This window comes from Schistocerca piceifrons, chromosome 3 (assembly GCF_021461385.2).
Source record: "Schistocerca piceifrons isolate TAMUIC-IGC-003096 chromosome 3, iqSchPice1.1, whole genome shotgun sequence".
Taxonomy (NCBI): Eukaryota; Metazoa; Arthropoda; class Insecta; order Orthoptera; family Acrididae; genus Schistocerca; species Schistocerca piceifrons.
The window spans coordinates 233629506-233653759 of record NC_060140.1 but is presented as its reverse complement, the minus strand read 5'-3'; the positions used below and the strand labels follow the sequence as shown (position 1 = coordinate 233653759).

The 24254-nt window shown below is 42.2% G+C and overlaps 1 protein-coding gene across 8 annotated transcripts in view; it reads right to left on the bottom strand.

Annotated features, from left to right (window-relative positions):
* LOC124789839 (serine/threonine-protein kinase tousled-like 2) overlaps positions 1-24254 on the bottom strand; it is a 576094-nt gene that overhangs the window by 51952 nt on the left and 499888 nt on the right. The window contains exon 1 of one of the 8 annotated variants that reach the window (XM_047257347.1): positions 7378-7590. The exons of the other annotated variants lie outside the window; for them this stretch is intronic. The gene's annotated coding sequence lies outside the window, so the exon portion shown is untranslated. Of the gene's footprint in view, positions 1-7377; positions 7591-24254 lie in introns of those variants that run through there. 8 annotated transcript variants of the gene reach the window in all.

Below are 24254 nucleotides of genomic sequence, written 5' to 3'. Positions count from 1 at the left end.
GGGCCTTAGCGGATATGGAGGCACCATTAGTTCGTCGGCGGTTCCTTAGAAAACCCAAAAATTGTGTTTCTTACCATTTTTTCATACCAGAACTGAGCCGCGGATTCCAAGACGGCTATGCACAACAAATGCCTTTATCATCAGAAGGGTTCTGGAAACCTCATTTTGTAGTACTCAAGTACATGAAAAAATTTTGTGCGCGAAAAATCCTGTCTGAGGTGTAAAATTAATTTTACGTTATTTCAGTTTCACATAACTATCAAAATTTTACTGAACCACAAAGTTCTTTTCATACGAGTGACGTGCCCTGCAGTAGCAGGGAAAAGAAGGGGAACCAGCTGGAAAATGTTCCTATTGGAGCTCCTCTTTATTAAAAGGCTGACTGAAAAGTGGGGATCCATCTGCCTCGTTCTACCTTCGTCAGAACCATTGAAAATTTTCCCCAAAATTTTGGCATGTGATCATATTCGCGCTTTTTTATGCTGAGAGAGATGAAGGTAGTGTCAGTGGGACAGAGGCGAAGAAGTAATGTATACTGGAAGATCGTAGACAATGGCTGTGGTATAGAAAGAGCGAAAGACACAATGGCAACGTGAGAGAAACAGAGGGGCATAGTAGCAATGGCATGTAACTGACAATGACAGAACAGTGCTAGGAAAAGAGGGTTGGTGACAGTGCCAGTGGGAGAGGAATAAAGAGAAGGAGAAAGTGAAAGTGGGTGAGGGCCAGTGATAATCAGAGGCACAGTCTATGTCAATGACAACGAGGAAAATAAAAATAAAAAGGGACACAAAGGGATGACAATGTGCTCATGAGTTGCGCTGAATGAATGACTGAGTGAGTGAGAGAATGTGCAAGTGGGAGTGGACGAGTATGAGCGACTTACAGTGATGGTCTAGTGCAAGATTCCCAACAAAATTTTCTCGAGGACCCTCTCATCGAGCATGATTGGTACCTTGTCATATCACAGTATCAAGTATCCCTTCCATGCGATACAATCTAATTAAATCGTCTGATGAACTTATGGTATCGTCGACGTCCAAGAAAATAAGAACGAGAACACATGGTGGATGAATTGAAGCTTCAATATCACTACATTTGGATACTATTAGTTTTTCGTTTTAACGTCAACAATTCACTTATCTGTTGAGAGAGAACGAACGCGTGCATGTAGTCGTTGAGAGTTCGCTATCCTGGTGTATTTTCAGGTAGTTTTTCTTTGGTATGAAGCAAATGTTAGAACTGGTACTCCTCTTCCAATTATTACCGACTGAGTATCAATTTAGCCCTCTCCTAGTTGACTGGGACTTCGCTATCGCGAGGACCGTCCTGACCGCTTGGGCACCGGTAGAGACAAAATGTCTACGCGACCTGACACCACTGATAGAACAGCTTTCAGCTTCCAAGAACAATCATCTTTCCTAATTTCGCGTTCTTTCATTAGCGCGAAGTTTCCTACTGACAGGAAACTGTAATTCTACTCCAGATCACGCTTTATCCTTGACTGTCGAATTAAAGTATTGTTGTCGCATTATCAGATAAGTCACAGCTCGCAGTAAGTGACGAACGGAACACATTGAGTAAAACAGCAGTGATATCTGGCGTACCTCAAAGAAGTGTTAAACGCCCTCTGCTGTTCCTAATCTATACAGACTATTTAGGAGACAATCTGTGCAGCCTTCCTAGATTATTTGTAGATGAAGCTGTCTTTCACAGTCTAGTATAAAGTCACCAGAAAATCTAAACCAACTGCAAAATGATTTAGACAAGATACCCGCATGGCGCCGAAACAAGTAATTGACTCCAAACAATCCCGTTAATTTCGGATACATGATAAATCACACAAATCTAAAGCTGGTTGATTGATCTAAATATCTATGTGGTAAAATTGCAAACAACTTAAATCGTCAAATAGAAAATGTTGTGGCGAATACTGCTTTTTATTGACATGATACTTTGAATATGCAACAGATCTACTGAAGAGACTGCTTATACTACGCTTGTCCGTCCTCTTCCGGATTACTGCTACGCGGTATGGGACGCTAATCGGATAATATTGACGGAGAACGTCAAGGAAGTTCGAAGGGCAGCTCGTTTTGTGCAATCGCAGTGTAGGGGAGAGAGGATAACGGTTATGATACGCGAGTTGGACTTTCCATCATTAAAACAAAGGCGTGTTTCGTTGCGGCGAGATATTTTCTTGAATTTTCAATCACCAACTTGCTCTTGCAAAATTATTGTGCTGACGGCCACCTATAAGGAAGAAATCATCAGTGTGACACAAAAGAGAAAGGCTTAAGTATTCGTTTTTCCCGCGTGCTATTCAGATTGGAACTGCAGAGAGGTTGTCTGACGGTGTTTCAATGAACCATCTGCCATGTACTGAAGTGCGAATTGTAGGGCAGTCATGCAGATCAGAAGTTTGCCAGGATAAGGCAGGGACACGAACCCAAAGCCTCCGAATAAGGGATGCAGTTCTAAAGACGACTGGTTATTCCTCGTAACAGAAAGAATGACGAAGTAGATATTACGAGGATGGGAGGTAAATGCAGTTGGCTAGCCTTGCAAGGGCGGTACTGTAAGGGAGGGAGGAGGGTGTCTGGAGGCCGGAAGCTGGCAACGGCGCGGGGCGGCAGCAGTGGCGGCGGCAAGATGGCAGACAGCAGCTTCCCTTATCTGGCGCGAGGGGGCGCGACTGGCGCGACGCCTGATTACAGGAACGTGAACTATGTGGTGGCGAGGGGCAGCGGGCCGATAACCTCGGGATCCGGTTTACCGGGCGCGGCGCGGCGCAGGTGGGTCGCGAGTCCGGCACGACGCCGCGCTGCAGTCGCAGTCGCCATCATGTGGTCACTTGTCAGCTCTCCACAGACTACGCTCCTACAGCTATAGACCGACACCTTGACGTCATCGTTGTCGCCTCCAATTTGACGTTGCACGATCGTGGTTCGGCACCTACAAATATTCAATAGCGCACTCTATGGAAAGGAAGGTCACATTATAATGCTCTGTACAGGATATCACATCAGACTAAATTGAAAGAATCCCAAACTTTACGCAAATTAGTCCAAATACGGAAAATTGTAGTCTAGTTGGCAGAACGGAGAAGAGCTCAACGTGAGACAGTAACCACTTTCAGAATATCGCGGAAAACCTGAATCAGGATGATCACAGAGATAGAAGTAAAAGTCTTTCCAGTCTGTACAGCTTTATACAACTTCGAACAGTATGTGACTCAAAAATACGCAACTGTTACAAAAACAAGCGTATTCACACATCCAATTGTTTAAAAAAGTACCACGGGTTAAATTTTCTCTATTTTCTTCAGTTTCACATACTGACCCGCTCAGGATATGCGAGTTGCAGTAACACAAACCATTGCTCCGGAAAAGTTCGGGTCCAGTTGTCTACGCGGTTTGATTTTGGAATCTGACGTTCCAAAATCAGTACGCAGTCAACGCCAATGCAATTTATCCTCTAGTCCTATCCTGACCCGGATGAAACACTAGTTCTGAACAAAGGAGTGAAACACAGTCTCCCTGAACTTTATGTTCTGATACATTAGTAATACAATTCAACTATTTTCTCTCCATCTTTACAGAAAGGCTGAAGCGCCAATTCATATGCACAGAACGACTGCATCTTGGTATCTTGTTTACAGTGGACTGTTAACGTGAAACAGTAGTGAACTTCCCGCCCCTCCACCTTTCCTCCCTGCCAGTTGGAAACCATATACAAGCTTGTCTTCTTAATCGGACTACCTAGGCTTTCGGAGTACGCAACTGGAATGGCAAGTACAAACCAACACTGTAACAATATAGCGCTTCAAAAATGAAATAAATTGTAAATGGCGGGGAGTAGAGGCGGAGTAAGGAATAAGCGATGGGAAAAGGGTAAAGAACACAGAGGTAATTAGTGCACAAATTATATGACAGTTCGTGCCTCTGACAGTACAGCATTCCGTTTATACATCAGAGGAAATATTCCTACTCGCCATGTCTCAAAAATGAATTAAATCTTTAGACAACCTGTTTCTGTTTCGCTTTCACAAAGAACTCCTATCGGAAAGTAGAACAAAACGTACTACTACTATTTCTCGCCTGATCAGTAACATGGTTAACTCGAAAGCCGAATAAAACGAAAATGAGTGTCACTTGTACGCAGTCCCTTATAGTACAACACTGAGAAGGGACTATCGCATCAAAAACATATCTGAAATGTACTGCTTCAATTTTTTTTTCTTTTGGTGCAATATCGTATCGAAATAATTTTCGAATATGAGGTTCAATTTAAGAAAACAGCCGTGTATAGCTTTCAATTTTTGGGATGTTTCAGTTAATTAGAGCGAGTCATATGGACACTAAATGAAATTATCAATCACCTTGAAACATGTAACAAAAGCTTTTTGCTGTCCTAAATGTCTCCAGAAAATGATTTCGTCTAAATGTATTAAAAACCACGGAATCAGCCTCCGCTAAATAGTATACTGTAATCGTTTCCTTACCACAATATTCTCTATATACACTATTTATACTTGAGTGTAAGAGCTTCCACTTATCAGGTTTCATACTTTCACGATGTGTACAGCTTAAGTCGCGTTTCATCCATAGTTATATCGCGGTGTTACTTGTGCAACGGACATGCAGTTGGTCGGTTCGTTAACTCTGTGGGCAGGGTCACCCATAACACCACAAAGCTTCTGTCTACTCGCAACCTTAGGATCATCAAACTTCCTAACAGTAGGGAATGAGGAGATACGACGTGAAATGACTCATAAAAAATTTGTGATAACGCATCAAAAGTAATTACGACGCCTTAGTGTTTATGAGTACTGCCATGTAGGAGAAGGAGTGACTTGCGTAAGACTGACAAATCAGTGAAAAAATCTTAAAACTACGCAGCTTTCAATTTAATTTTTTATACATGTTGAGAGGCTTTAAAAATGGAGTGCAACATTGTAAAGTGGCTAATTCACCTTTCGAGTGGAGCACATTCAGTCAAAGCAACAAAATCAGTGTAAGAATGATGGGCAGTAATATCCAGAACGATATTCCGGAAGCAAAATGATAGTAAAACATAGACAGTAATCGTACATACATCCTTATTAACCGAAACAGCACAAAAACGCTTCAGTCATGTGTATGTGTAAGAAGGAATGAGATGGGATTGACACATGCACCTCACCGTAGGAAAGACTAATGAAGAACGGATCAAAAACTGATGTTAAGGAGTAAGCTCTGAAGAAGCCAAAGCAAACAGACGTTTTTACAAGGTTTACACTTTGCTACTATCAGTTTCAAGCAATGATGAAATTGACGCAACACATCACCACTTGTAAGTAAAAGACACATTAGCAACTAAATACCTGATACTGACTGACAAAATTCGTACATGAACGTAATACACCCTTGCCTCTTTAACTGCGTCCTTTTCGCCTTTTAACAGAATTCATAGGCATGGAGCTGCGTCAAACGAAAAAAAGGCGTACGTCGCATGTTATTCGGAAGTATCTGTTGCCTACCCTTAGACGGACAAAATTTGTGAGTACTCTGAGTGCACTCTCGATTTAGAGTTGTCTGTAGACTAAAATCAAAATTAAACCTAGTGTTTACTGTATTCAGCCCATTCCGAACTCAGAATGCACCAATCCACTACTTCCCCCGTCGTGCTCCACTTTGTGTGTGTGTGTGTAATTCGTAGGACCAGGCCAGGCATTACTGTGCAGAAGTACTGTACCTGATATTACCACACGAAAGTATTTAATTTCCGCAAAGGAAACAGCAGAGGGGCCAGTGTGTCGACCGCGGGCTGAGCTCGGTACCCTTCGGTCGAGCTCGGGAGCTCTCGGATATTTGCGGCTTCGCCCAGCGCCTTCACCACGTGCTGCCGCCAGTCGCCTCTCGCGCGTCGGCGGAGGCGGTTCGGTAACAATCTGAGAGGGGATTTATGTAATGCAACGAACCGACAACCACACATGGCTCAATCTACGTACGAGTTTTCTGCAAAGTGACACCTAATTCAACAAATCTCGTCGCTTGCAGCTATCGGCTTAAAACAACGCCGATTCGCCAGCGAAAAATAACTACCAGCTCGAGCGTAAGCACTGTTTTCATTGTGTGCCATGCTAGCAGCGTCAAGGCGGACTTCATGGATAACCGCAAAAATACCAACATGGACGATGTCGGTAAATCAGTGTCATGCGACTACACTTTTGTTGTTGTACGTGAACGTAAAGTTACTTGTCTTCATACTTCTTGCTAGTCGGAATCTGTCAGCAAGTCATTTGCATGCCTCTGACCTACCTGTGGGAATGGGAAACGTAATACGCTATTAAGTTATAAGTAACAATGTCCATATCAATATGTATACCGGTAATCCCTATCAGGAATAAGTTACTCCGCATTTTAACCAACAAGCAACATCGTACTTATTTTAATGACCTATCTCCTGTGTGTCAAAGTAATGCATGTATTTTTCACTATTTTTCGCTTCATGTCAATGAAACACATGGAGCCGAGCTTCCGGAGTGGAGCACGATGGCGTATCATTTATCCATTGCATCCAGCTGATGTTTACTACTGCGGCGCGATACCAACGTGACGTCAAAGATGCTGACTGTGAGACAGACATCTCACCGCCAGTCGGCGTGCCAGATTCGGCGCAGGAAACAGTTTGCAGGCGATCACTGAGCAACAAGACGCTGTATTGCCACAGCTGAAGGTAGTTCTTTATTAAACCGCATTGGCGCAGAAGTCCGGATCTACATCGATTTCATCCACAGAAGTTTAACTGATAAGATTACTAACACTTCGAATGTTTTGTCCAGGTTGCAGTATTTGAAATTATTAAAAACAAAAGCATTTGCAAAACGCGCAGTCTTTTCCCCGTTGGAATTATGCCCCATATTTGTTCGTGAAGCGTGAATTTGTGTGATCTTTATATACTACTGTTGGTGGCACTTAAGCCACAATTTGAACCATCTGAGCAGCAAAAACCGCTATATACTCCTGGACGTTACGGTATATTATATAGAGCCAAGGAAACCTTAACTTCTTGATCACAAGGAATGGTAAACAGATCAAACTTGCAAGGCTTGTATCTCTTCTCAGTCGCATCTTAGCAAAGGAGAGATCACTAGCAGTCATCCAACCGAGCCTGCTTCCTCTACCCCCCTCCGCTCACCGTCTTTTCGCGCAAGGTTGCCACTAACAACATGCAAGAAAGTAATAAGCTACACAGAAAGGCGACAAATCCTGTAAAACACGCAGTGACCTGCGACACTTTCACAAAAGCATTCTCAGTTAATAAAAGGAAGAGCTGGGGTAGATTGTCAAGTGGTGTGGCCGGAGACAGATAACCACAAAGAAAAGCACGAACCTTCCAGGAAAATATTGGTCGTCTCGTAGTCAAATGGCGATTTACGAAATGTGACTTTGGCTTCCGGACAGTCTTCTCATATACTTTACGTCGCACTGGCCCCGCTAGTTAACTCTCTCTTCTTTGAGGTCTTCTTTCACTTGATGCCATAGTCCGTAGCACGACCGCAATCTCTAACTTCATTCACCATCTTAAACGCTCTCCTCTTTTCCTTACTCCCCCCCCTCCACGGCGGTTTGTCACGACTGCTCCAAAACCAGCTGTGTGATGATACGGTGTGGGCAACTGCTGAGCGGCCTTGGCAGCTTGCAGTGTCGCCAACAGATGGCCTGCCTGCATTCAAAACTTTCATCTAAGCACGACGCAGCCCAATAACATATAAATTATATTCCTATAATCTTATGCATCTAGTTTGCTTGTGAAATTGCAGTTACTCTTCAAGTTAGTGTTTCTCCTCTTTTCTTTTTATGATAAATCTAAGTGCCATATACATCAGCTTTTTTCACATCAACAGCCCATTAGGCCATTACTGTTCCTTTTTTTTGGTATTTCTGAGGCTATCTAAACATTTCTTGGCATACGGCTACTATGAATGGCACAAAAGCTATGGCAAATGTTAAATTATTTTCTGAATTTAATAACCAGGAGACTATGCGTAAAGTAATTGTTACGAGTGGGCAACATTTAGTTATCATATTCTCTGTGCCACAATTTCTTCGCATGTTTCAATTATTATGTTTTAACGCGAACATACTTTTTTGGTGAAGGAGCGTTAAACATCGCAATCTGGAAAAGTAAAAACTACAGTATCATTGTTACAATAAAAAATAACTCCGCTTGCTTTGATCACGAAAAACCTTGTGGTGACACTACACTACTGCATTACGTACCTTTTACATAAAGAAACTAAATAAGAATATTCGTTTCCTCGTTACTATCCCGTGACATACGCTGGTTTATTTTATTTGCGGTATTCTATCATGCGGGCAAACATACAGAAACTCCGCTCTACGTAACTGGAAGTAGTACGCTTTTTTTTTTTACATCGTTCTCGGCTAGCTCCCACACAATCCATTTCGTTGTTTCTGTTAAGGATTTTCGTACAGCTCGTCGCGTATCTTCGTGTCCAACCTATGAATGTAACTGGATATGACTTCTGGCCTTTCGATGTCCCCGGATTTCTTCCATTCAAATCTGTTCCACCAGCAACTTTACCCAGGGGGGAGGGGGGGAATAAAACTTCTCATTCCTCCCACTGCCTGGAAACGAAACTCCATTCTGCACTCTCAGTTTCAAGACATACTTTCTCCATCACCTCACTTCCTTTGATTATAAACTTTAACTTCCGTTTCACTTCTCACAATTATAAACTACGAGCTTGGACTGAGCCCACTTGAACTTTGATTAATATTTAATTTTTTCATAGAGTTAAGTTTAATTTTTGTCGTTTTCAACATTTTTTTCGGTTAGTTACAAATTGCTGTTCAATGCACTGTTGTCGTTTAGCTCTGTAAAAGAAAACATCAATGCAAGAAGGAATAGTTCAAGTATTCTTAATAATGACGAGGTTTTTTTTTTGTAATGAACTATGTCCTACAGAGTATTTTATCATAGACAAAACATGTAGATTTGGGAAAAGAAATAAGAAAAACGAAAAAATAAAAAAAATATGTTCCGTTAACATACAGCTGCCGTGAACTGCAAAAGTGGTTAAATCCTGGTCATTTAAACTTCCAGGGTTTACAGAGTATAAGAGGGCGATTCCAATATTCATTTAATACACAACATCAGGGTGCAAAACCGCGCGCGTGCTCGTGAAGAAGGACGGAGGAGAGAGAGAGAGAGAGAGAGAGAGAGAGAGAGAAATACATATTAAAAAAACAACTGATAACTGCGTTGCGTTCGATCTCAGTAAGGGCTTTGCTACCCAATAGAATTTCGAAAAACCATCTATTGAGTTATCAACGTTTCTGTGCATTGGAAGAATACTTCGTAACAAGGCATGCGTCTGAACATTTAAGGGTCAGTTTTACACTTCAGCAACGCTAAGCTCTCAGTTCAGAAAGCCGCAGCTTTTATCTGCTTGGCAGCCTGAACGTAGGCACTAGACGGCACGCTCCCTTATCGTAAACTGTGTCGTTCTCAAGGATTTCCTCGCAATTGTTATCTGCGCCAGAAACCGACAAACGAAGGATGGTGCTCCCTCACTTGCTAAGGCTACAGAAATAACACGTCGCATCGAAACTGCAGATTATTGTTAGCATTGAACATGCGCTTGACACAGTTGTTCGGGTACATAAAGGACAGAAAGGCTTAAAACAAGTGTTTCCACTAGGACACTACATTAATTTGTCGAAAATTAAAATTTACCGGTATCACGACAAACCATTTTCACATGACACAGCTTCACTTCAGATTACGTGCGTCATGAGCTTTCGTACACGTGGACAGTTCTTAAACATACCAAAGATATAAATCGTCGGAAGAGCTGATACATAAAGAAGCCGCCTATAACATCACTGCGATAATCATACAAAACACGGTAGAACACGCAAACAGGGCAAAGCACGTCTCTCTTCCACTGATGAAGTAGCGTGCTTCAATTGCATGGTAGTGTGCTTGGCAGCTTCTTCAGTTATCAATTCGTTCAATGATTGGTATGATCAAAGACCGTCCACGTACAAAAATGTCTTTTTACACACAAAATCTTAAGTGAACATGTGTCACTTGAAAATTCTCCGTGGCCAATAGTGATAGCCAAAAGATTTACAGTATAAGCAGAACGGTGGTTTTGACGTTCGCAGTTCTTAGCCCCCATGGACTCTAAGAAAAATCTAACAGTATCTGGTAAACTGAAATAAAAACAGGAAACATGCGATGATAGGTAAACAACCTAGTCTTTCGCATTGGAGAAACATACGCCACGAAAAAAAGTATATAATTTCCACCAAAAAGATTAGACTGACATACCCGTTTCTCCGAAAGGCATAAGAAGCTATTCTTACTGAGGCACACACAACTACTAGCACCTCCACACGAACGCATGTTTGGAGAGTATGCGTCAACTGATAAAACGTCACTGCGGCAAGCGGCTACTTCAGCATTGCGTTGTCGTAACGAAGATATGGTCTGGCTGAAAAACATCTCACTGCAGGACTCATTCGACGTTCTGAGTCTCATTTTAGCGGTGACATACTTACCGTGTAACTTCAAGATTGATACAGAAGTAATGTGTCAGAAGGAAAAATTCTTAATTTGTATACAAATCGCTTCGTCATAACTGGACTGCAGACGAGTGTAGCAAATCATAACAAAAAGATCACCCACATAACTTTTCCATAATGCATTCCTGGCAACACAGGCCATTAAGTTTTTACGTGAACGACACAGCAGACTGCATATATATCCAAAAATATTTTAAAACGCTTAACTAAAGAAACACATTTCGGGAAAGCGTTATTCTTACACGATTTTTCCCCCTCCCGGAGACCTGTTGATTCACGATACAAACGAAATACTAGTTCTCAGTTCTCGAATAATCTAAAAGAAACCATACAATGGGTTTTATAAATACGAGGACCATTTCAATAATAGGTCTCTACACAGGGTGTTTCACAATTCCTATTCCAATTGTCTAAGGGTTGTAGAGACGACTTGCTAGATGAAGTTTTGATAAGGAACCTATCTCCGGAAATGTACAATTTGGATGTAAAATAGTTTGGAGATTGAACCACTTTCAAATCATCTGTTTCATGATATGCACACAGGGGAGACGATAAGCTCTGACCTGTACGCTCTACGGGCGACAGTGGAACCCTGGGTAACTTTTCCAAAATTCGTCGCCGGTTTCTCTTCTACGTGACGAAGGGTGACGTACCCTACACACACACACACACACACACACACACACACACACACTCTTGGCAATGCAGCCTATTAACTGGCGCATTCCAGCTATTATTACAAGGTATATTGGTCAAATTTTAATCTGGTACATCATGTACAGGTATGGTGGATACTTCCGCTACGTGATAAGAACTTGAGCTAATGTTAGTCGTCTGTAATCGAAACTCAAATATTGGGAAGTAAAGTGTCATCCGAAATTCACAGATCTTGGCTGTTAAGTATGGGAATGCGGATTTTAGGATAAATGCACGATGGTCCGCCCACTTACATGAATCTCAGCAAAAACGTGCACAGCAAACAAATGGAACAACCGAGGCGCTTGTTTTTGCTAATGACACTTCACCAACAACAGAAAACACGAGACAACGACTGCACTGCAAACAGTTCCTCCAAATTCTCATTGTGCCTGGCGATTCCTCAAAGACGACCCAAAAGCACTCGCAACTTGGTGCCTCAAATTGTATGACCGAGAAACAAGCCTGAGTCCGGCTTCAGACGGGAAGAACTGGCTAACGCCGACGTGGCGCTCTACGAGTTTTGTGACTCGCTTCCTGCTATTTCAAGATGAGGAGCCATTTCGTCACGCTAAACCAAAGTTCTGCGATATTTCGGCGACGTGCCGCGTAAAGAACAACCAATAACAAGCAAGAATGCACTTAGTGTCACAAGAAGAACTTATGAGACCACAGACTGTATTTGTTGTGTTCAGCTGAATTCCATATTCGGTAGGTTTTACGTTACAACTGACATCCTATAAATACGTGCTATTTCTAAGTACCAGAACATTAAATCTCTCGAGAACGCGTCGTTATTAGTACGATTTGTTGTAATGAAATAACGGAAAAATGTCACCGTGGTCGTTAAAGAATTTTCATATTTAGTTACCTTGGTGTTATACCATAAAACGGGTATTGTAAAATATGCCGTTTCAACGCAACAGAACACCGAAGATTCGTCAAGAAGTGGTGTTCTTTGTTGGATTTGTTGTAATTAAATGTCAATAACACACAGGCGATTAAATCCTTCGTAAGACCGAAAAACAAAATGTAAGGTCGCTGATTTTAGAACATTACCATAGCGTAATTGGTAGGCTTGCCACGTTACAAAATGGTGAGTAGCGGGTTCGTGTCCTGCTGTAACCAATTTTTTTTTTCATCTTCGCCTTTTTCTAAAAAGTAATGAGACTTTCTCATTAAATTAACAGAAATAATTTCTGTAATATATATAATTGTGAGAGCACACTTCGCGAGGAGTGAGTTTGTTCGATTTTGTGAACTTTTACTGACTGAACATATTACTTTTTATCGTATTACGTGTTCATGGATGCTGATGTTTTTATTTATGTATACTACAAAGAGAGCATGACCAGCACATGGACAAGGGAGGAAATATGCGTTTAATAGACCTAAAGTACGAATTTCACGTGCGTTCATTTCGGTAAACGAACTGTATGATTTGAAAGCCAAATAAAGATAGACAACTGCCGCTGGAGAGCGCTAGAGCACAAAATCACGTTAACTAGCTCGTTCCGTGTGCTGACCTCATTTAGCTCCCTTGTCCCTCGTGTGACGATGGCTTTAGTCACTGAAACGATTCGAGAAAACTTCGAGTAATAGCTCTGTACTTCATTGGCATTAACACAAATGACGTATCTGTCACTCTTTTGGAAATTTCTGGCACACCCACTCAATTTTTATCACATAGACTATATTATTCAACATTACATTACTTTCAAATACACAAAACTAGCCCTCTCCCATCCCAAGCATAATGCAGTCAATGAACAGCAAAGTATCAACATCTGGAGTGACAACATAAAAAAAGAAAAAACGCATCTGCTAAGAAGACGAGGCAAAGCTCACTTTAACGGCAAATAACTACCAATATTGAGTTCTTATTTCTTAGAAGCCCATCGCTAATACAGCTAGATGTCCGGGTAAAAATAAGAGCGAAGTGGGACTAGTTATCAGAAACGGTCAGTTTACACTGAGCGCATTTCGAGGTCTCGCTGCTGTGAACCGCCATCTTGAATATGCTACGTTTACACGAGGTTCCCAAAACCGGATTTCCAAACCAATTTTCCAGTACCGCTTCTGGTTGGTCGCGTAAACACTTCATAATCGATTTTGCACATCCGTAACTAGCTGCCGGGTTTCCACTACCACAATCGACTTTTCGCTCTCATATAAACGCACAACCTTTTGTGAAACGTGCTTAGGTTGTCAGCTTACGTCTTTTTTTTTTTTTTTTTTTTTTTTTTTTTTTAAACTAAATATGGAAGGAGTGACTCCTTGTGCAGTGAAGGAGAAGCAGAAATATTAGACTGAGCATGATGCTGTCTACCACTCTTCATATCTAATTGAAGAGAAATAGTGATTGTACTGACTAAATCAGAAGCTGAAAAAGCTGTTTTTCGGGCGTCATATTTAACTACGCGATGAAATCCTATTCCGGCCTTAACATGTAAACACGAAAGCGAAAAACGGTTTCCGAAATTCGATTACCGTCTTCCGGAAGATGTGTCGCCATGTAAACGTAGTCATAGACGCATGTTAGAGTACTGTGCTCTATATGTCCGCTGAAATTTGAATGATGTCAGTGCAGGATCACTCAGTTCAACAGGAAGATGAGAACTATGTGATGTAATTGTCTTGGAATATATTGTTATGTTTAGAGAGAGAATATGGAAAGTCCCTGCACATCATGTTATCCCGTGTTTGGAATACTTCGGCCACATCGTACTGATGCAGTGCATTCTTTTGCAAGTCAGTGATTTTATTTATCGTGTTATATTTGTATCAGAAACATCTGATTAGTTTCAAGCGTGATACGCGCAGCGATATTAAAAAGATTTTGCTTTCCCTTTGCTGATAAACAAACTAGCTTGAATGATATGTGCCACATAACTGTTACCGTGTAGCGGGAGAAAATCTAAAATTAAATAAAGATTGAATGTAGCAGGACGTCTAGATGTTCAGTGATGACCTGGAAGTCTATGCTTCCTGTGGCAGATGAACGTCCATATCCACAGTGGAAAACGTTATATGCTCTCCGAAATGAACAATTCTCGGAATAATTCATTTGACAGTTGATGAACAGCTTTCACAAAAACATTAAAATCTACTCACTTAAGGAGTGTTCGCTCAAATTAAACGACATTACAAATTTGACCTAGGGCAGTGATTTTAGCGCCTTATCTCGGTATTTCGCGGATTACACTGGTCCAAATGAGCTGTTCGAACTCATCACAGGGCCCCATCCTCAACTTCGATCAGTGGTGTTTTTCTTTGCTTCGCACAGCCTCTCTTACGAAGGTGCGAGTCTTCTTCCTATGGAAGAGAGGATAATGCGTACAGAATGGTTTTCATATAGCCTATAGTTTGTTTCTGGTGGTGGTACTGCGAGTGCTTCGACAGCCTGGTCGGATTAGGTACTGCAGGAGATAGGAATTGGATCATCTTTTACGGTCTTGGCTATCAAGCGACTGCACCAATTATCTAAACGTTCTGCACATCAGAAGATGAAAATCCAGTCGTAAATACTCTATTATGCGATAGTGAGCACAAGCTAACTATATTAATGAATCAGTCTTACTGGTTTCGATAGCAGAGTGTGGTGTATGGACTGAAGTCCCTATTTAATTATATTCCCCTTCTGTTTGATTCTCATCAGAAGCCTGCCCAACACTACTGCGCAAAAGGTTATCAAGTGATAGCTTTATCAGAGAAGTGTACCGAAGATTCTACTTACTGACCTACTGAGTGTAGCTCTTCGTGGGCAGAAAACTGTTCGGTGTACAAAAACAGCATCACTGCGGACACGTTCAACCGGCGCACAAGCACTGCTTTTTTAGCGGTCAGACGATCCTCGAGGCACAACACTGTAGTTACGTAAACGAGAAACCGCATGCGAATAGCGAACCATTACGCAACCTCATAGCAAAGACAACCGCGCGGTTTTCCTGCTCTGCAAGTTAGTTCGGGGCGTCAGACCATCTTCTTTCCGCTCAGCTGTAACAGTGAAGGGGCAGTCCTGTCGCTTTCCTTACAAGAAGCAGGTAGCCCAATCGTCCCAACACAACACATAACAAAATATCTCTTGTCCTGTCACGAAGGAGGCTAGCTCGTGTTTGTGAAACCAATAACTACTAGCGTATGTGCTGAGAGAAAGGCATATTCGCAGCAGCGCTACTTACGCTCATCTTGGTGGTTAAACATAAACTATTTAGAATGAAGTGCAGCTGGCATGAACCCAAAAGTTCGTTTGCACGGCTTACTGTCTACAGAGGATAGGATCCAATTGGAGAGAGATGTACCCTCTTTCCATTCGTCTCCTACGCAATAACCAAGTCAGTTACGGAAGGGGACTGCAGTTACAGTAGAATTTCAATCGCGGTACACTTCCAGCCTTATACAGGTGTGCTAAATGCCAGAACCAAGTGATAGCATAAGAATTTCCATTTATTTACGTAAAACGCAGCAACTGAAACAGTAAATTATACTTATTTCTTCTCCGCTATAGAAACAATTTCAAGAATGGTATGATGAAATCCACTTACCACATGAACTACTGACGTTTTATTCTAACTCGCAGTAATAGCTGTCCTTTTTAATGACTGCTCTGAATAATTTTCCTTCATGTCCTGCTTAACGCAAGTAATATAATCTACGCAATCACAACCACATAACGTAGTACTAAACACGCAGCACAAAGAATCAAAGAAACGATTGAACACACTGACGTTCAGAATTCGCCAACATGAAACAATTATTACATATGTCTATACTTACGTGGCTTATACTCGTGTCCTTGTGGATATTCAAACCATATTAGACTTTACTCATGTTCAAAAGTAATTAAGGGTGGTCTCGGTGCTCTCGGATACAAAGGAGTGATTAGAATTCTAGGTTGTGTCTTTAAATTTATAAATTCAATTCTTGCATAACAATAGGTACAAGAGAGAAATTAATAAAGCTTATTTCTTATTGTAATCCAGTATTACAACTAGAGCGACACGCATCAGCGTAGCCCAGTTGCGATATAAGGGGCCATGTCTTAATGGTTGAACGTTGTGGCGCCAGATATAAACGTCTGAAGTCCGAAGTCCAGGCGGGATATACAACTAGACCCTTTCCGAACAGTTTAAGTGCATTTGCTCAATATCTTATTGGAAGTCAAAGTAAGAAGCCTAAGATTCCCAACTTTTTTGGTGGCAGCTCAAACAACGTTAAGCGCACTGTGTAAGTCTACTTGCCGCGCGGAATTAGCCGAGCGGTCTTAGGCGCTGCAGTCATGGACTGTGCGGCTGGTCCCGGCGGAGATTCGAGTCCTCTCTTGGGCATGTGTGTGTGTGTGTGTGTGTGTGTGTGTGTGTGTGTGTGTGTGTGTGTGTGTCCTTAGGATAATTTAGATTAAGTAGTGTGAAAGCTTAGGGACTGATGACCTTAGCAGTTAAGTCCCATAAGATTTCACACACTTGGATTAAGTCTACTTACACCGTATTTGGGTTTTCACGTTGAACTGTAGGACGAGGTATAAGCGGCTGTGTAAACCGTTCTCAGGTCGTCACAGCATAAACCAACAGGCTGTTTTAACGAGATGGATGTAAATTAAAAACAGTGTCACTCAATTTTGATAGTAATTTAAGTTATTTATAAACGAGGAACGAGGTGCAGCAAGAAAAGGGAATTTTAGAACTGTGTAATAGAACAATCACAAATATCCAACTATACAACAAATAAAGAGGAAGCATTAATGTATGCCACAGAATATTTATATGTGGCCACGAAAGAGAAAAAACAGAAAACAGGATATGAAAGATCGCAAGAGTCTAAGGAAAATTACGAGTCATTAATGAAGGAGATATTTGAATGTAAGATACATCAATGAATTGTGCAGTTACACAGATAACATCACAACTACTATGCCTAAAAGAGGGCTAATGTTCCAATGAAGACGAAATCTCTCTAGCCGCAGCGTTTACTGTTGGTTGGTTGACTTGGAGGGGGGGTGGGGGTGGGGGGACCAAACAGCGGGGTCATCGGTCCCATCGGATTATGGAAGGATGGGGAAGGAAGTCGGCCGTGCCCTTTCAAAACAACAATCCCAGCATTTGCCTGAAGCGATTTAGGGGAATAATGGAAAACCTAAGTAAGGACTGGCCGGACGCAGGTTTGATACGTCGTCCTACGGAATGCGAGTCCAGTGTTCTAACCACTGCGCCACCTCGCTCGGTGTGTTTCCTGTTGTCGATAGTTTTTGTGTTGCCTGCAATTACCAAAGGCCGGCCAAAAAGAAATGCATCATCTAATGTAGCTACGAAACGATAAGCACTACGTTAATGTTATGAAGAGCAGCTGATTTGTCTTTTATTATGTAATCAATTTCCTGATGTTTCAGAATTACTACCGTGATACTTTACTACGCCAACATGCCGCGAGCAAAATCCTCAACAAATGTCGGTGCACGTCAGCACCAAAGATTCACAGAAAGGTGTTACCATTTACACAGACAAGACATTGAAGGGAAGTAATAATTTCGTTGGTTTTATGACTGCAAAGTCCAGAACCAGCTACTTTCAGGTAAATCGTCGATAAAATAGTATCTGCCTTTAACGAACTTATACATTTTGAGAAGGAAAGATCACAACAGGAGCACCCCTAAGGTGCACGCAGAACAATAAGATTTGCTAATTGGGATGGACAGTACTGCCACACCACCCAAACAAACGCGACCTACCTCTTACCTCTCTCAGAACGTAGTCTAATTGAATCAACAGGTGTGGAGGGGGCTAGATTAGAAAGGAATAAGTTATAAGTAGAAGAATTTGCTATATGGGTAGCGAAACAACTGTCGATAGCCGAAGTAAGAAAGGGACGATCACATAGATAATATTGTGGGAAGACCAAACCAAAGACAGCAGAACACTTAGAGGGTGCAACAGGTCTACCAAAGAGACTGCTTACACTAAGCTTGTCCGCCCTATTCTGGGATATTGCTGTGCGGTTGTGGGATCCGCATGAGGTGGGACTGACGGATGACATCGAAAAAGTACTTAGAATGGCAGCTCGTTTTGTATTATCGTGAAATAGGGGAGATAGTGTCACAGACATGATACGTGAATTGGAGTAGCTATCGTTAAAACAAGACGTTTTTCGTTGCGGCGGGATCTTCTCATGAAATTTCAATCACCAGTTTTCTTAAAATGGCTCAGACTTGGGACTTAACATCTGAGGTCATCGGTCCCCTAGAACTTATAACTACTTAAACCTAACTAACCTAAGGACATCACACACATCCATGCGCAAGGCAGGATTCGAACCTGCGACCGTAGCAGTCGCGCGGTTCCAGACTGAAGGGCCTAGAACCGCTCGGCGACAAGGGCAGGCCCAGTTTTCCCCTCAGATTGCGAAAACATTCTGTTGGCACCCACCTACATAGGGAGAAATGATCACCACGATAAAATAAGAGAAATCAGGGGATCGCACAGAAAAATTTAAGTGCTCGTTTTTCCCGCGTGCCGTTCGAGAGTGGAACGGTAGAGAGACAGCTTGAAGGTGGTTCACTGAACCCTCTGCCAGGCACTTTATTGTGAATAGCAGAGTAATCACGTAGATGTAGATATAAAATGCAATCTGGCAGTATCAAGAAAAGCATTTCTGAAAAAGAGAAATTTACTAACGTCGAATAGAAATTAGTTAGGGAGACTTGAGTGACGACTTGTACAATTGCGAAATGTTGAAAAAAAATCCTTTCAGTCAAGACGAGAACAGTAGGCTTTGAAACGTGGTGCTGCAAGATAATTCTGAAGACTGTACGGTGGGAGATCGGATAACTAATGAGTAGGTACTGCATGAAATCACGGGAAAAAGAAATTTATGGTATAACTGAAGTAAATAATGGGATCGATGCATATAGCACATCCTGAAGTACAAAGAAATAGGGAAGCGGAGGGGGATGGGGGGTGAGGAGAGGGGTGGAGAAGACCAAGTCCTGATTACAGTTAGCAATTCCAAATTTATGTAGAGACGATGAAGCTCAAACAGGAAAGACCGGTGTGAAGAGCTGAATCAAACCAGTCTTGGGACTGAAGACCACAACGATGGACCACGGAAGCCATATCTGTAGGCTTCGAGAGTTTAACGAGAACATCGTGTGCTTGTTAAAGAAGTGGAACGACAGACGTAAAGAATTTTGCGAAAGTGAATTCCTAGTGGGGAAACAAAACCAGCTGCAGTTCAGAGAACGACGGAAGGAATAAATGAGACAAGTCTGTGTGCTTAGAACTTCATAGAGTGGATTGTGCACTGCCCTCAGACCACCTGCCGGCTACTTCCTGACCAGATGAACGTGAGCGCCTCGAGCGCAGCGACACGGGCAGGGCGTGCCCGGCAGCGCTCAGCGCTCACGGCAACAACGCGGGCCGCCATTGTGGACAGAAAGTGAAACGGCGCGCCGCGATGCGCAGAGCGCCTGGCGGGGCGTGGGAGGCGCTCACTTCCCCTTATATGGGTCGGTGGCGCTCCTCTACAACACCCCTCCCCCTCAAAACACACACACACACACACACACACACACACACACACAGCTTACCTTTCAGTACTGACTCACTCTCAAGATGCCTAGCTTCTATCATTGGTGCCAACTGTGTCCCCTGTGCACCAAAAGACAAACCACTTTTTTCTATTGCACAACGTGATGACAGTGGAGACGGGCCGCAAAAAGCAAAAGGTACAATGGGATTCATTTTAAACTCATTTTTTGTGACACACAATTCAGTATCTTGCCGCTTCACGCACACTAAATACGTACATGGATGGATAGATAGATGTAGGTAGATAACCAATGTTAATATGCTCTTGTACTTGCTCTTACACATAAAAGTTTGGCTTCGTAATCCCTAGGGAAGGGTAAGTAGGGAAATGAAGATTATTCACAGAAGCCGGCCTCCGTATACAGCAATTTTTCTTCAATTGACCCCATGCAGGTTTTTCACAGTTTATTCTATATTCTCCAAATATATGAATAAGCCAATGGCCATTTGATCTGTCCTATGTGTGGACTGTGCGGCTGATCCCGGCGGAAGTTCGATTCCTCCCCGGGCGTGTGTGTGTGTGTGTGTGTGTGTGTGTGTGTGTGTGTGTGTGTGTGTGTGTGTGTGTGTGTCCTTAGGATAATTTAGGTTAAATACCGCAGCTCGTGGTCTCGCGGTAGCGTTCTCGCTTCCCGGGCATGGGGTCCCGGGTTCGATTCCCGGCGCGGTCAGGGATTTTTCCTGCCTCGAGATGACTGGGTGGTGTTGTGTCGTCTTCATCATCATCATTCATCCCCATTACGGTCGTGGGGAGGCAATGGCAAACCACCTCCACTAGGACCTTGCCTGAAGTATGGGGCTTCATTTCCATACTGTGTAAGCTAGACTGATGACTTGAGCAGTTGAGTCCCGTAAAATTTCACACACATTTGAACATTTGTTGTCCTATGTGTGTGCTCCACGTAACACGGATGAAGAATGAAAAACGCCGTCCGGGTCACTATAATTTTTATACCTGATGATGATCACTTTCGACCTGACTAGCACATCATCTTCAGATATAGAAAGGGAAAGGACAAAGGAGGAGAGACCATACAAATAATTACGAAAATACAGAGATACACACAACGCCTTCAATGGTACTACAAATAATATTAAAACATTATGAAGTTATTCGTACATGGATCTGCAAGGTGCAATTTGTCAGTAGCGGTAAGAATGACATAAAACGAATATAAAAACTGGGGATGTTGTAATGGGAAAAAGCTGCATGTCTGTCACACAATAACCCCTCGCTCGTCACTCAACCCGCTACGGTATGTGATTCACCCTAATGACCACTCTGGATCGTCACGCCATCACGATGCAACTCCTTCGTGAATATGTAGTAATATTGTCTGCCACAAGTTCCAATTGTTTCTGTTGACAAATTCCTTTTTTCACTTTTATCTTACAGTAAAAGTGCTGAGTAATTTTTTAATGAACCCACGCGCTTAAAGATGTATTAACAAATTGAGGACTCGGTGCAAATTAAATGTGCTTATTAATTTCACGGTTTTCGTTTTACGAAATGTATAAAAAATACTAAAACGTGAGATGTATAATTTATTGTGCGGCTGTTCCTCACATGTGTATTCGATATAACAACACATCATATACACTGAAATACCACACTACACGATCAAATCTCCCGCACTTTCGGCGCACAGATTAGTGTATCATGTACGTCATTCATCGGTCACCTGGTGTCCTACGCCCACTACAGATTTGTTTAAATGCCATTCAGTTCCGTCAGATCCTTCGCACTCCTTTGCACCAGCGGGCCGACCATGGTGCCCCACCCGGCAACACCTGAGTTTGAGGACGCTTTACTTCACGCAGTGGAAAGGGCGCGATGACTAGTACCAGGAACACATCAGGTATTATATTCGGCACAGCGATGTGGTAATCTCGACACGGTGGCAGCACCGTCGTGTTAACGCCCGAAAAACATTGTGAAGAGGGAGGGGGTGGGTGTGGGACTAATACTGGCGTACAGTCCAGTATTCTTACAAGCAGGTCGGTGTCACACGCCATCTGCCTATTACCAGGTTTACAAGCAACACAATTTGCAGAAAACGGAAATCTAATTTCGAAATCCGAATGCGATGTTCTCTGCCATGTTTACATGGTAGTCCCGAATATATTTTGCTAACCCGGTCAAATCTCGGTTTCTGAGTGTCACCTGCCTAGCACGAATGGATTTTGCAAATCTGCTGATGCGATTTGATCAACTCAGTTATGTGAGATTATTTCCCCCTTATCAAAATTCTTGTGATTCTCTAGAGCTGGATTAGTCAACCTATTTTACCTACCGCCCACTTTCGTATCCCCATAAGTAGTAAAATTTTCTAACGGTCCGTCGATTACACAATAACGTTACTTTATAAAGTAAGGGAGAAATTTATATAAAATTTATAAAGCAGAGTAGAGCAAGTTAAAGCATATAATCAATACTTACCAAATAGTTTATCTCAGTATCTTATGAAAACCTAATTAAAACCCCTACCGCCTACAATGAAAGTTGGAACGCCTGTTAGTGGGCGGCAGGGACCAGGTTGGCCACCACTGCTCTAAACTTTAGAGCATTAAAATTAGCAGCGTTGTCCAAAGCAGTGGTGTAGCGTAGGGGTGAAGTCATATTCTTACTGAAATATAGACAAAGTTCGAATCGCTACAGATACATCGAAATTTTCATTTTTAATCCTTTATCAAAATAACTCATTATTTTACTGCAATTAACTTAATTTATTTTATTTCTGATCCTTTGTCACGTTGTTTTAATCATCGTATTAACCCTACAAATGGTTTCAAAAAGGCGATCCCACCCCTCCCACTGTGTGTTACCGAACATTTTGTCACCAGCAAAGGATTGTGGCCAAGAGCGTTTGCCAGTAAGAGAAAGTTGTTAAAATAATTTACAAATTAGCCTGCTACGAAGAATAATACCGTTGCCGTCAATTTGTCTCGTTTTGTTTAAATTTTGAAAATATTTTAGCATTTGTGCATCTTGCTTCGGCAAAGAAAGATAAAATGTGAGTCTCCTCAAATAAATAAATAAATAAATAAAAGACGAAGTTCAATTTCTGAGCTATAGTCGACGTACTGGTTTTTGAGTAATATAATTGTGAGAAGAGAATCTTTAAAGAAACTCTTGTCAACACCTGCATGCTCAACAATTAAACGCAGACCACCACTTTTATTCGACAATACCCCGCGTTGCACTGTCCCTTTTCCAACCTTTATTTACGGTGCAATTTGTGCGAAAATCCATGTTTCATATAAAGCCACTGGCCGCTTTGCTTCTGATGCTTCATTCTTCCGTAAAAACATAACGTAGCACGCCCTTTTTGCAAGTCCTCTCGTTCGCACATAACAGCGCCTTTTAAAAATAAATCCTATAGACAAAACAATTCTGCTGAGAGCTTCCTTGCTTGCCTTTAAAACTGACAAAACCTGTGCAGTTTTTGCAAAGTTGGTACATCTTTATAATGTACGCAACAGTGTAGAAACTGCTGCCTGATAACACATTATCCATATCGTCATTAGAATACTTATGATGAATACCTTTCATTTTCGTCTTGGGCGTAGAAACCTGAAATCCACTCTGTTCGGCTTATTGTCCCCCGTTCCGTAATTTGCAAACCAACTTTAACATTTCGGCTGCACGTTCCGTCGCCTTCTCTGCCGGTACGATAAATTCCTTAATAACGTTAACAGGAAGCCATTATGCCTGCTCGCTTTTTCCGCTCTCACCTTCCATGTTTGTACTGCGCGCTTCCTTTACTGGTAAGATTTCCATGGGATCGTGTTTTGCGAAGTATCAACTTTTTGTGTTTTGCATCCATTTTCAGAGATGTCTTGTTGCTGTGGTGTAGGCTGTTTTGTGATGCCTTACGGTTGGGATGTGTTTCTAAAGCAATAACGCGCACTACTTTAGTAGGAGAGTGATTGTACCGAGTGACGTGATCAAGTTAGTTTCCGTTACTGTCGCATTACCACTTCGCCTTGCCGCGTAATAGACTGAATGTTGACCACCGAACTGTGAAGTGTGTTCTGCGCGAGAGCAGCTACAACCTTACTATCCGCAGAAAGTACAGGCAATGCAGCCAACAGGATATTGTGTCATTAACCCACTTCTGCACGTGGTTCTTGCACCTTTGTGTGTATGAGTCCAATTTCTCATAGCGTATCCTTTCCACAGATGAAGCCGAGTTCACCAGGGCACGTGTTCTCAGTTCCTAAAACAGTCATGTATGGGCTGATGAAAACCCGCATGCTGCGCGCCCTCATGGATTTCAGGGACGATACAGTCTGAACATTTGGACAGAGTTCCTGGAGGGACGTGTGATTGGGCTATACTTCTTTCACCACCTCACAGGTACCGCGTACATGCGAT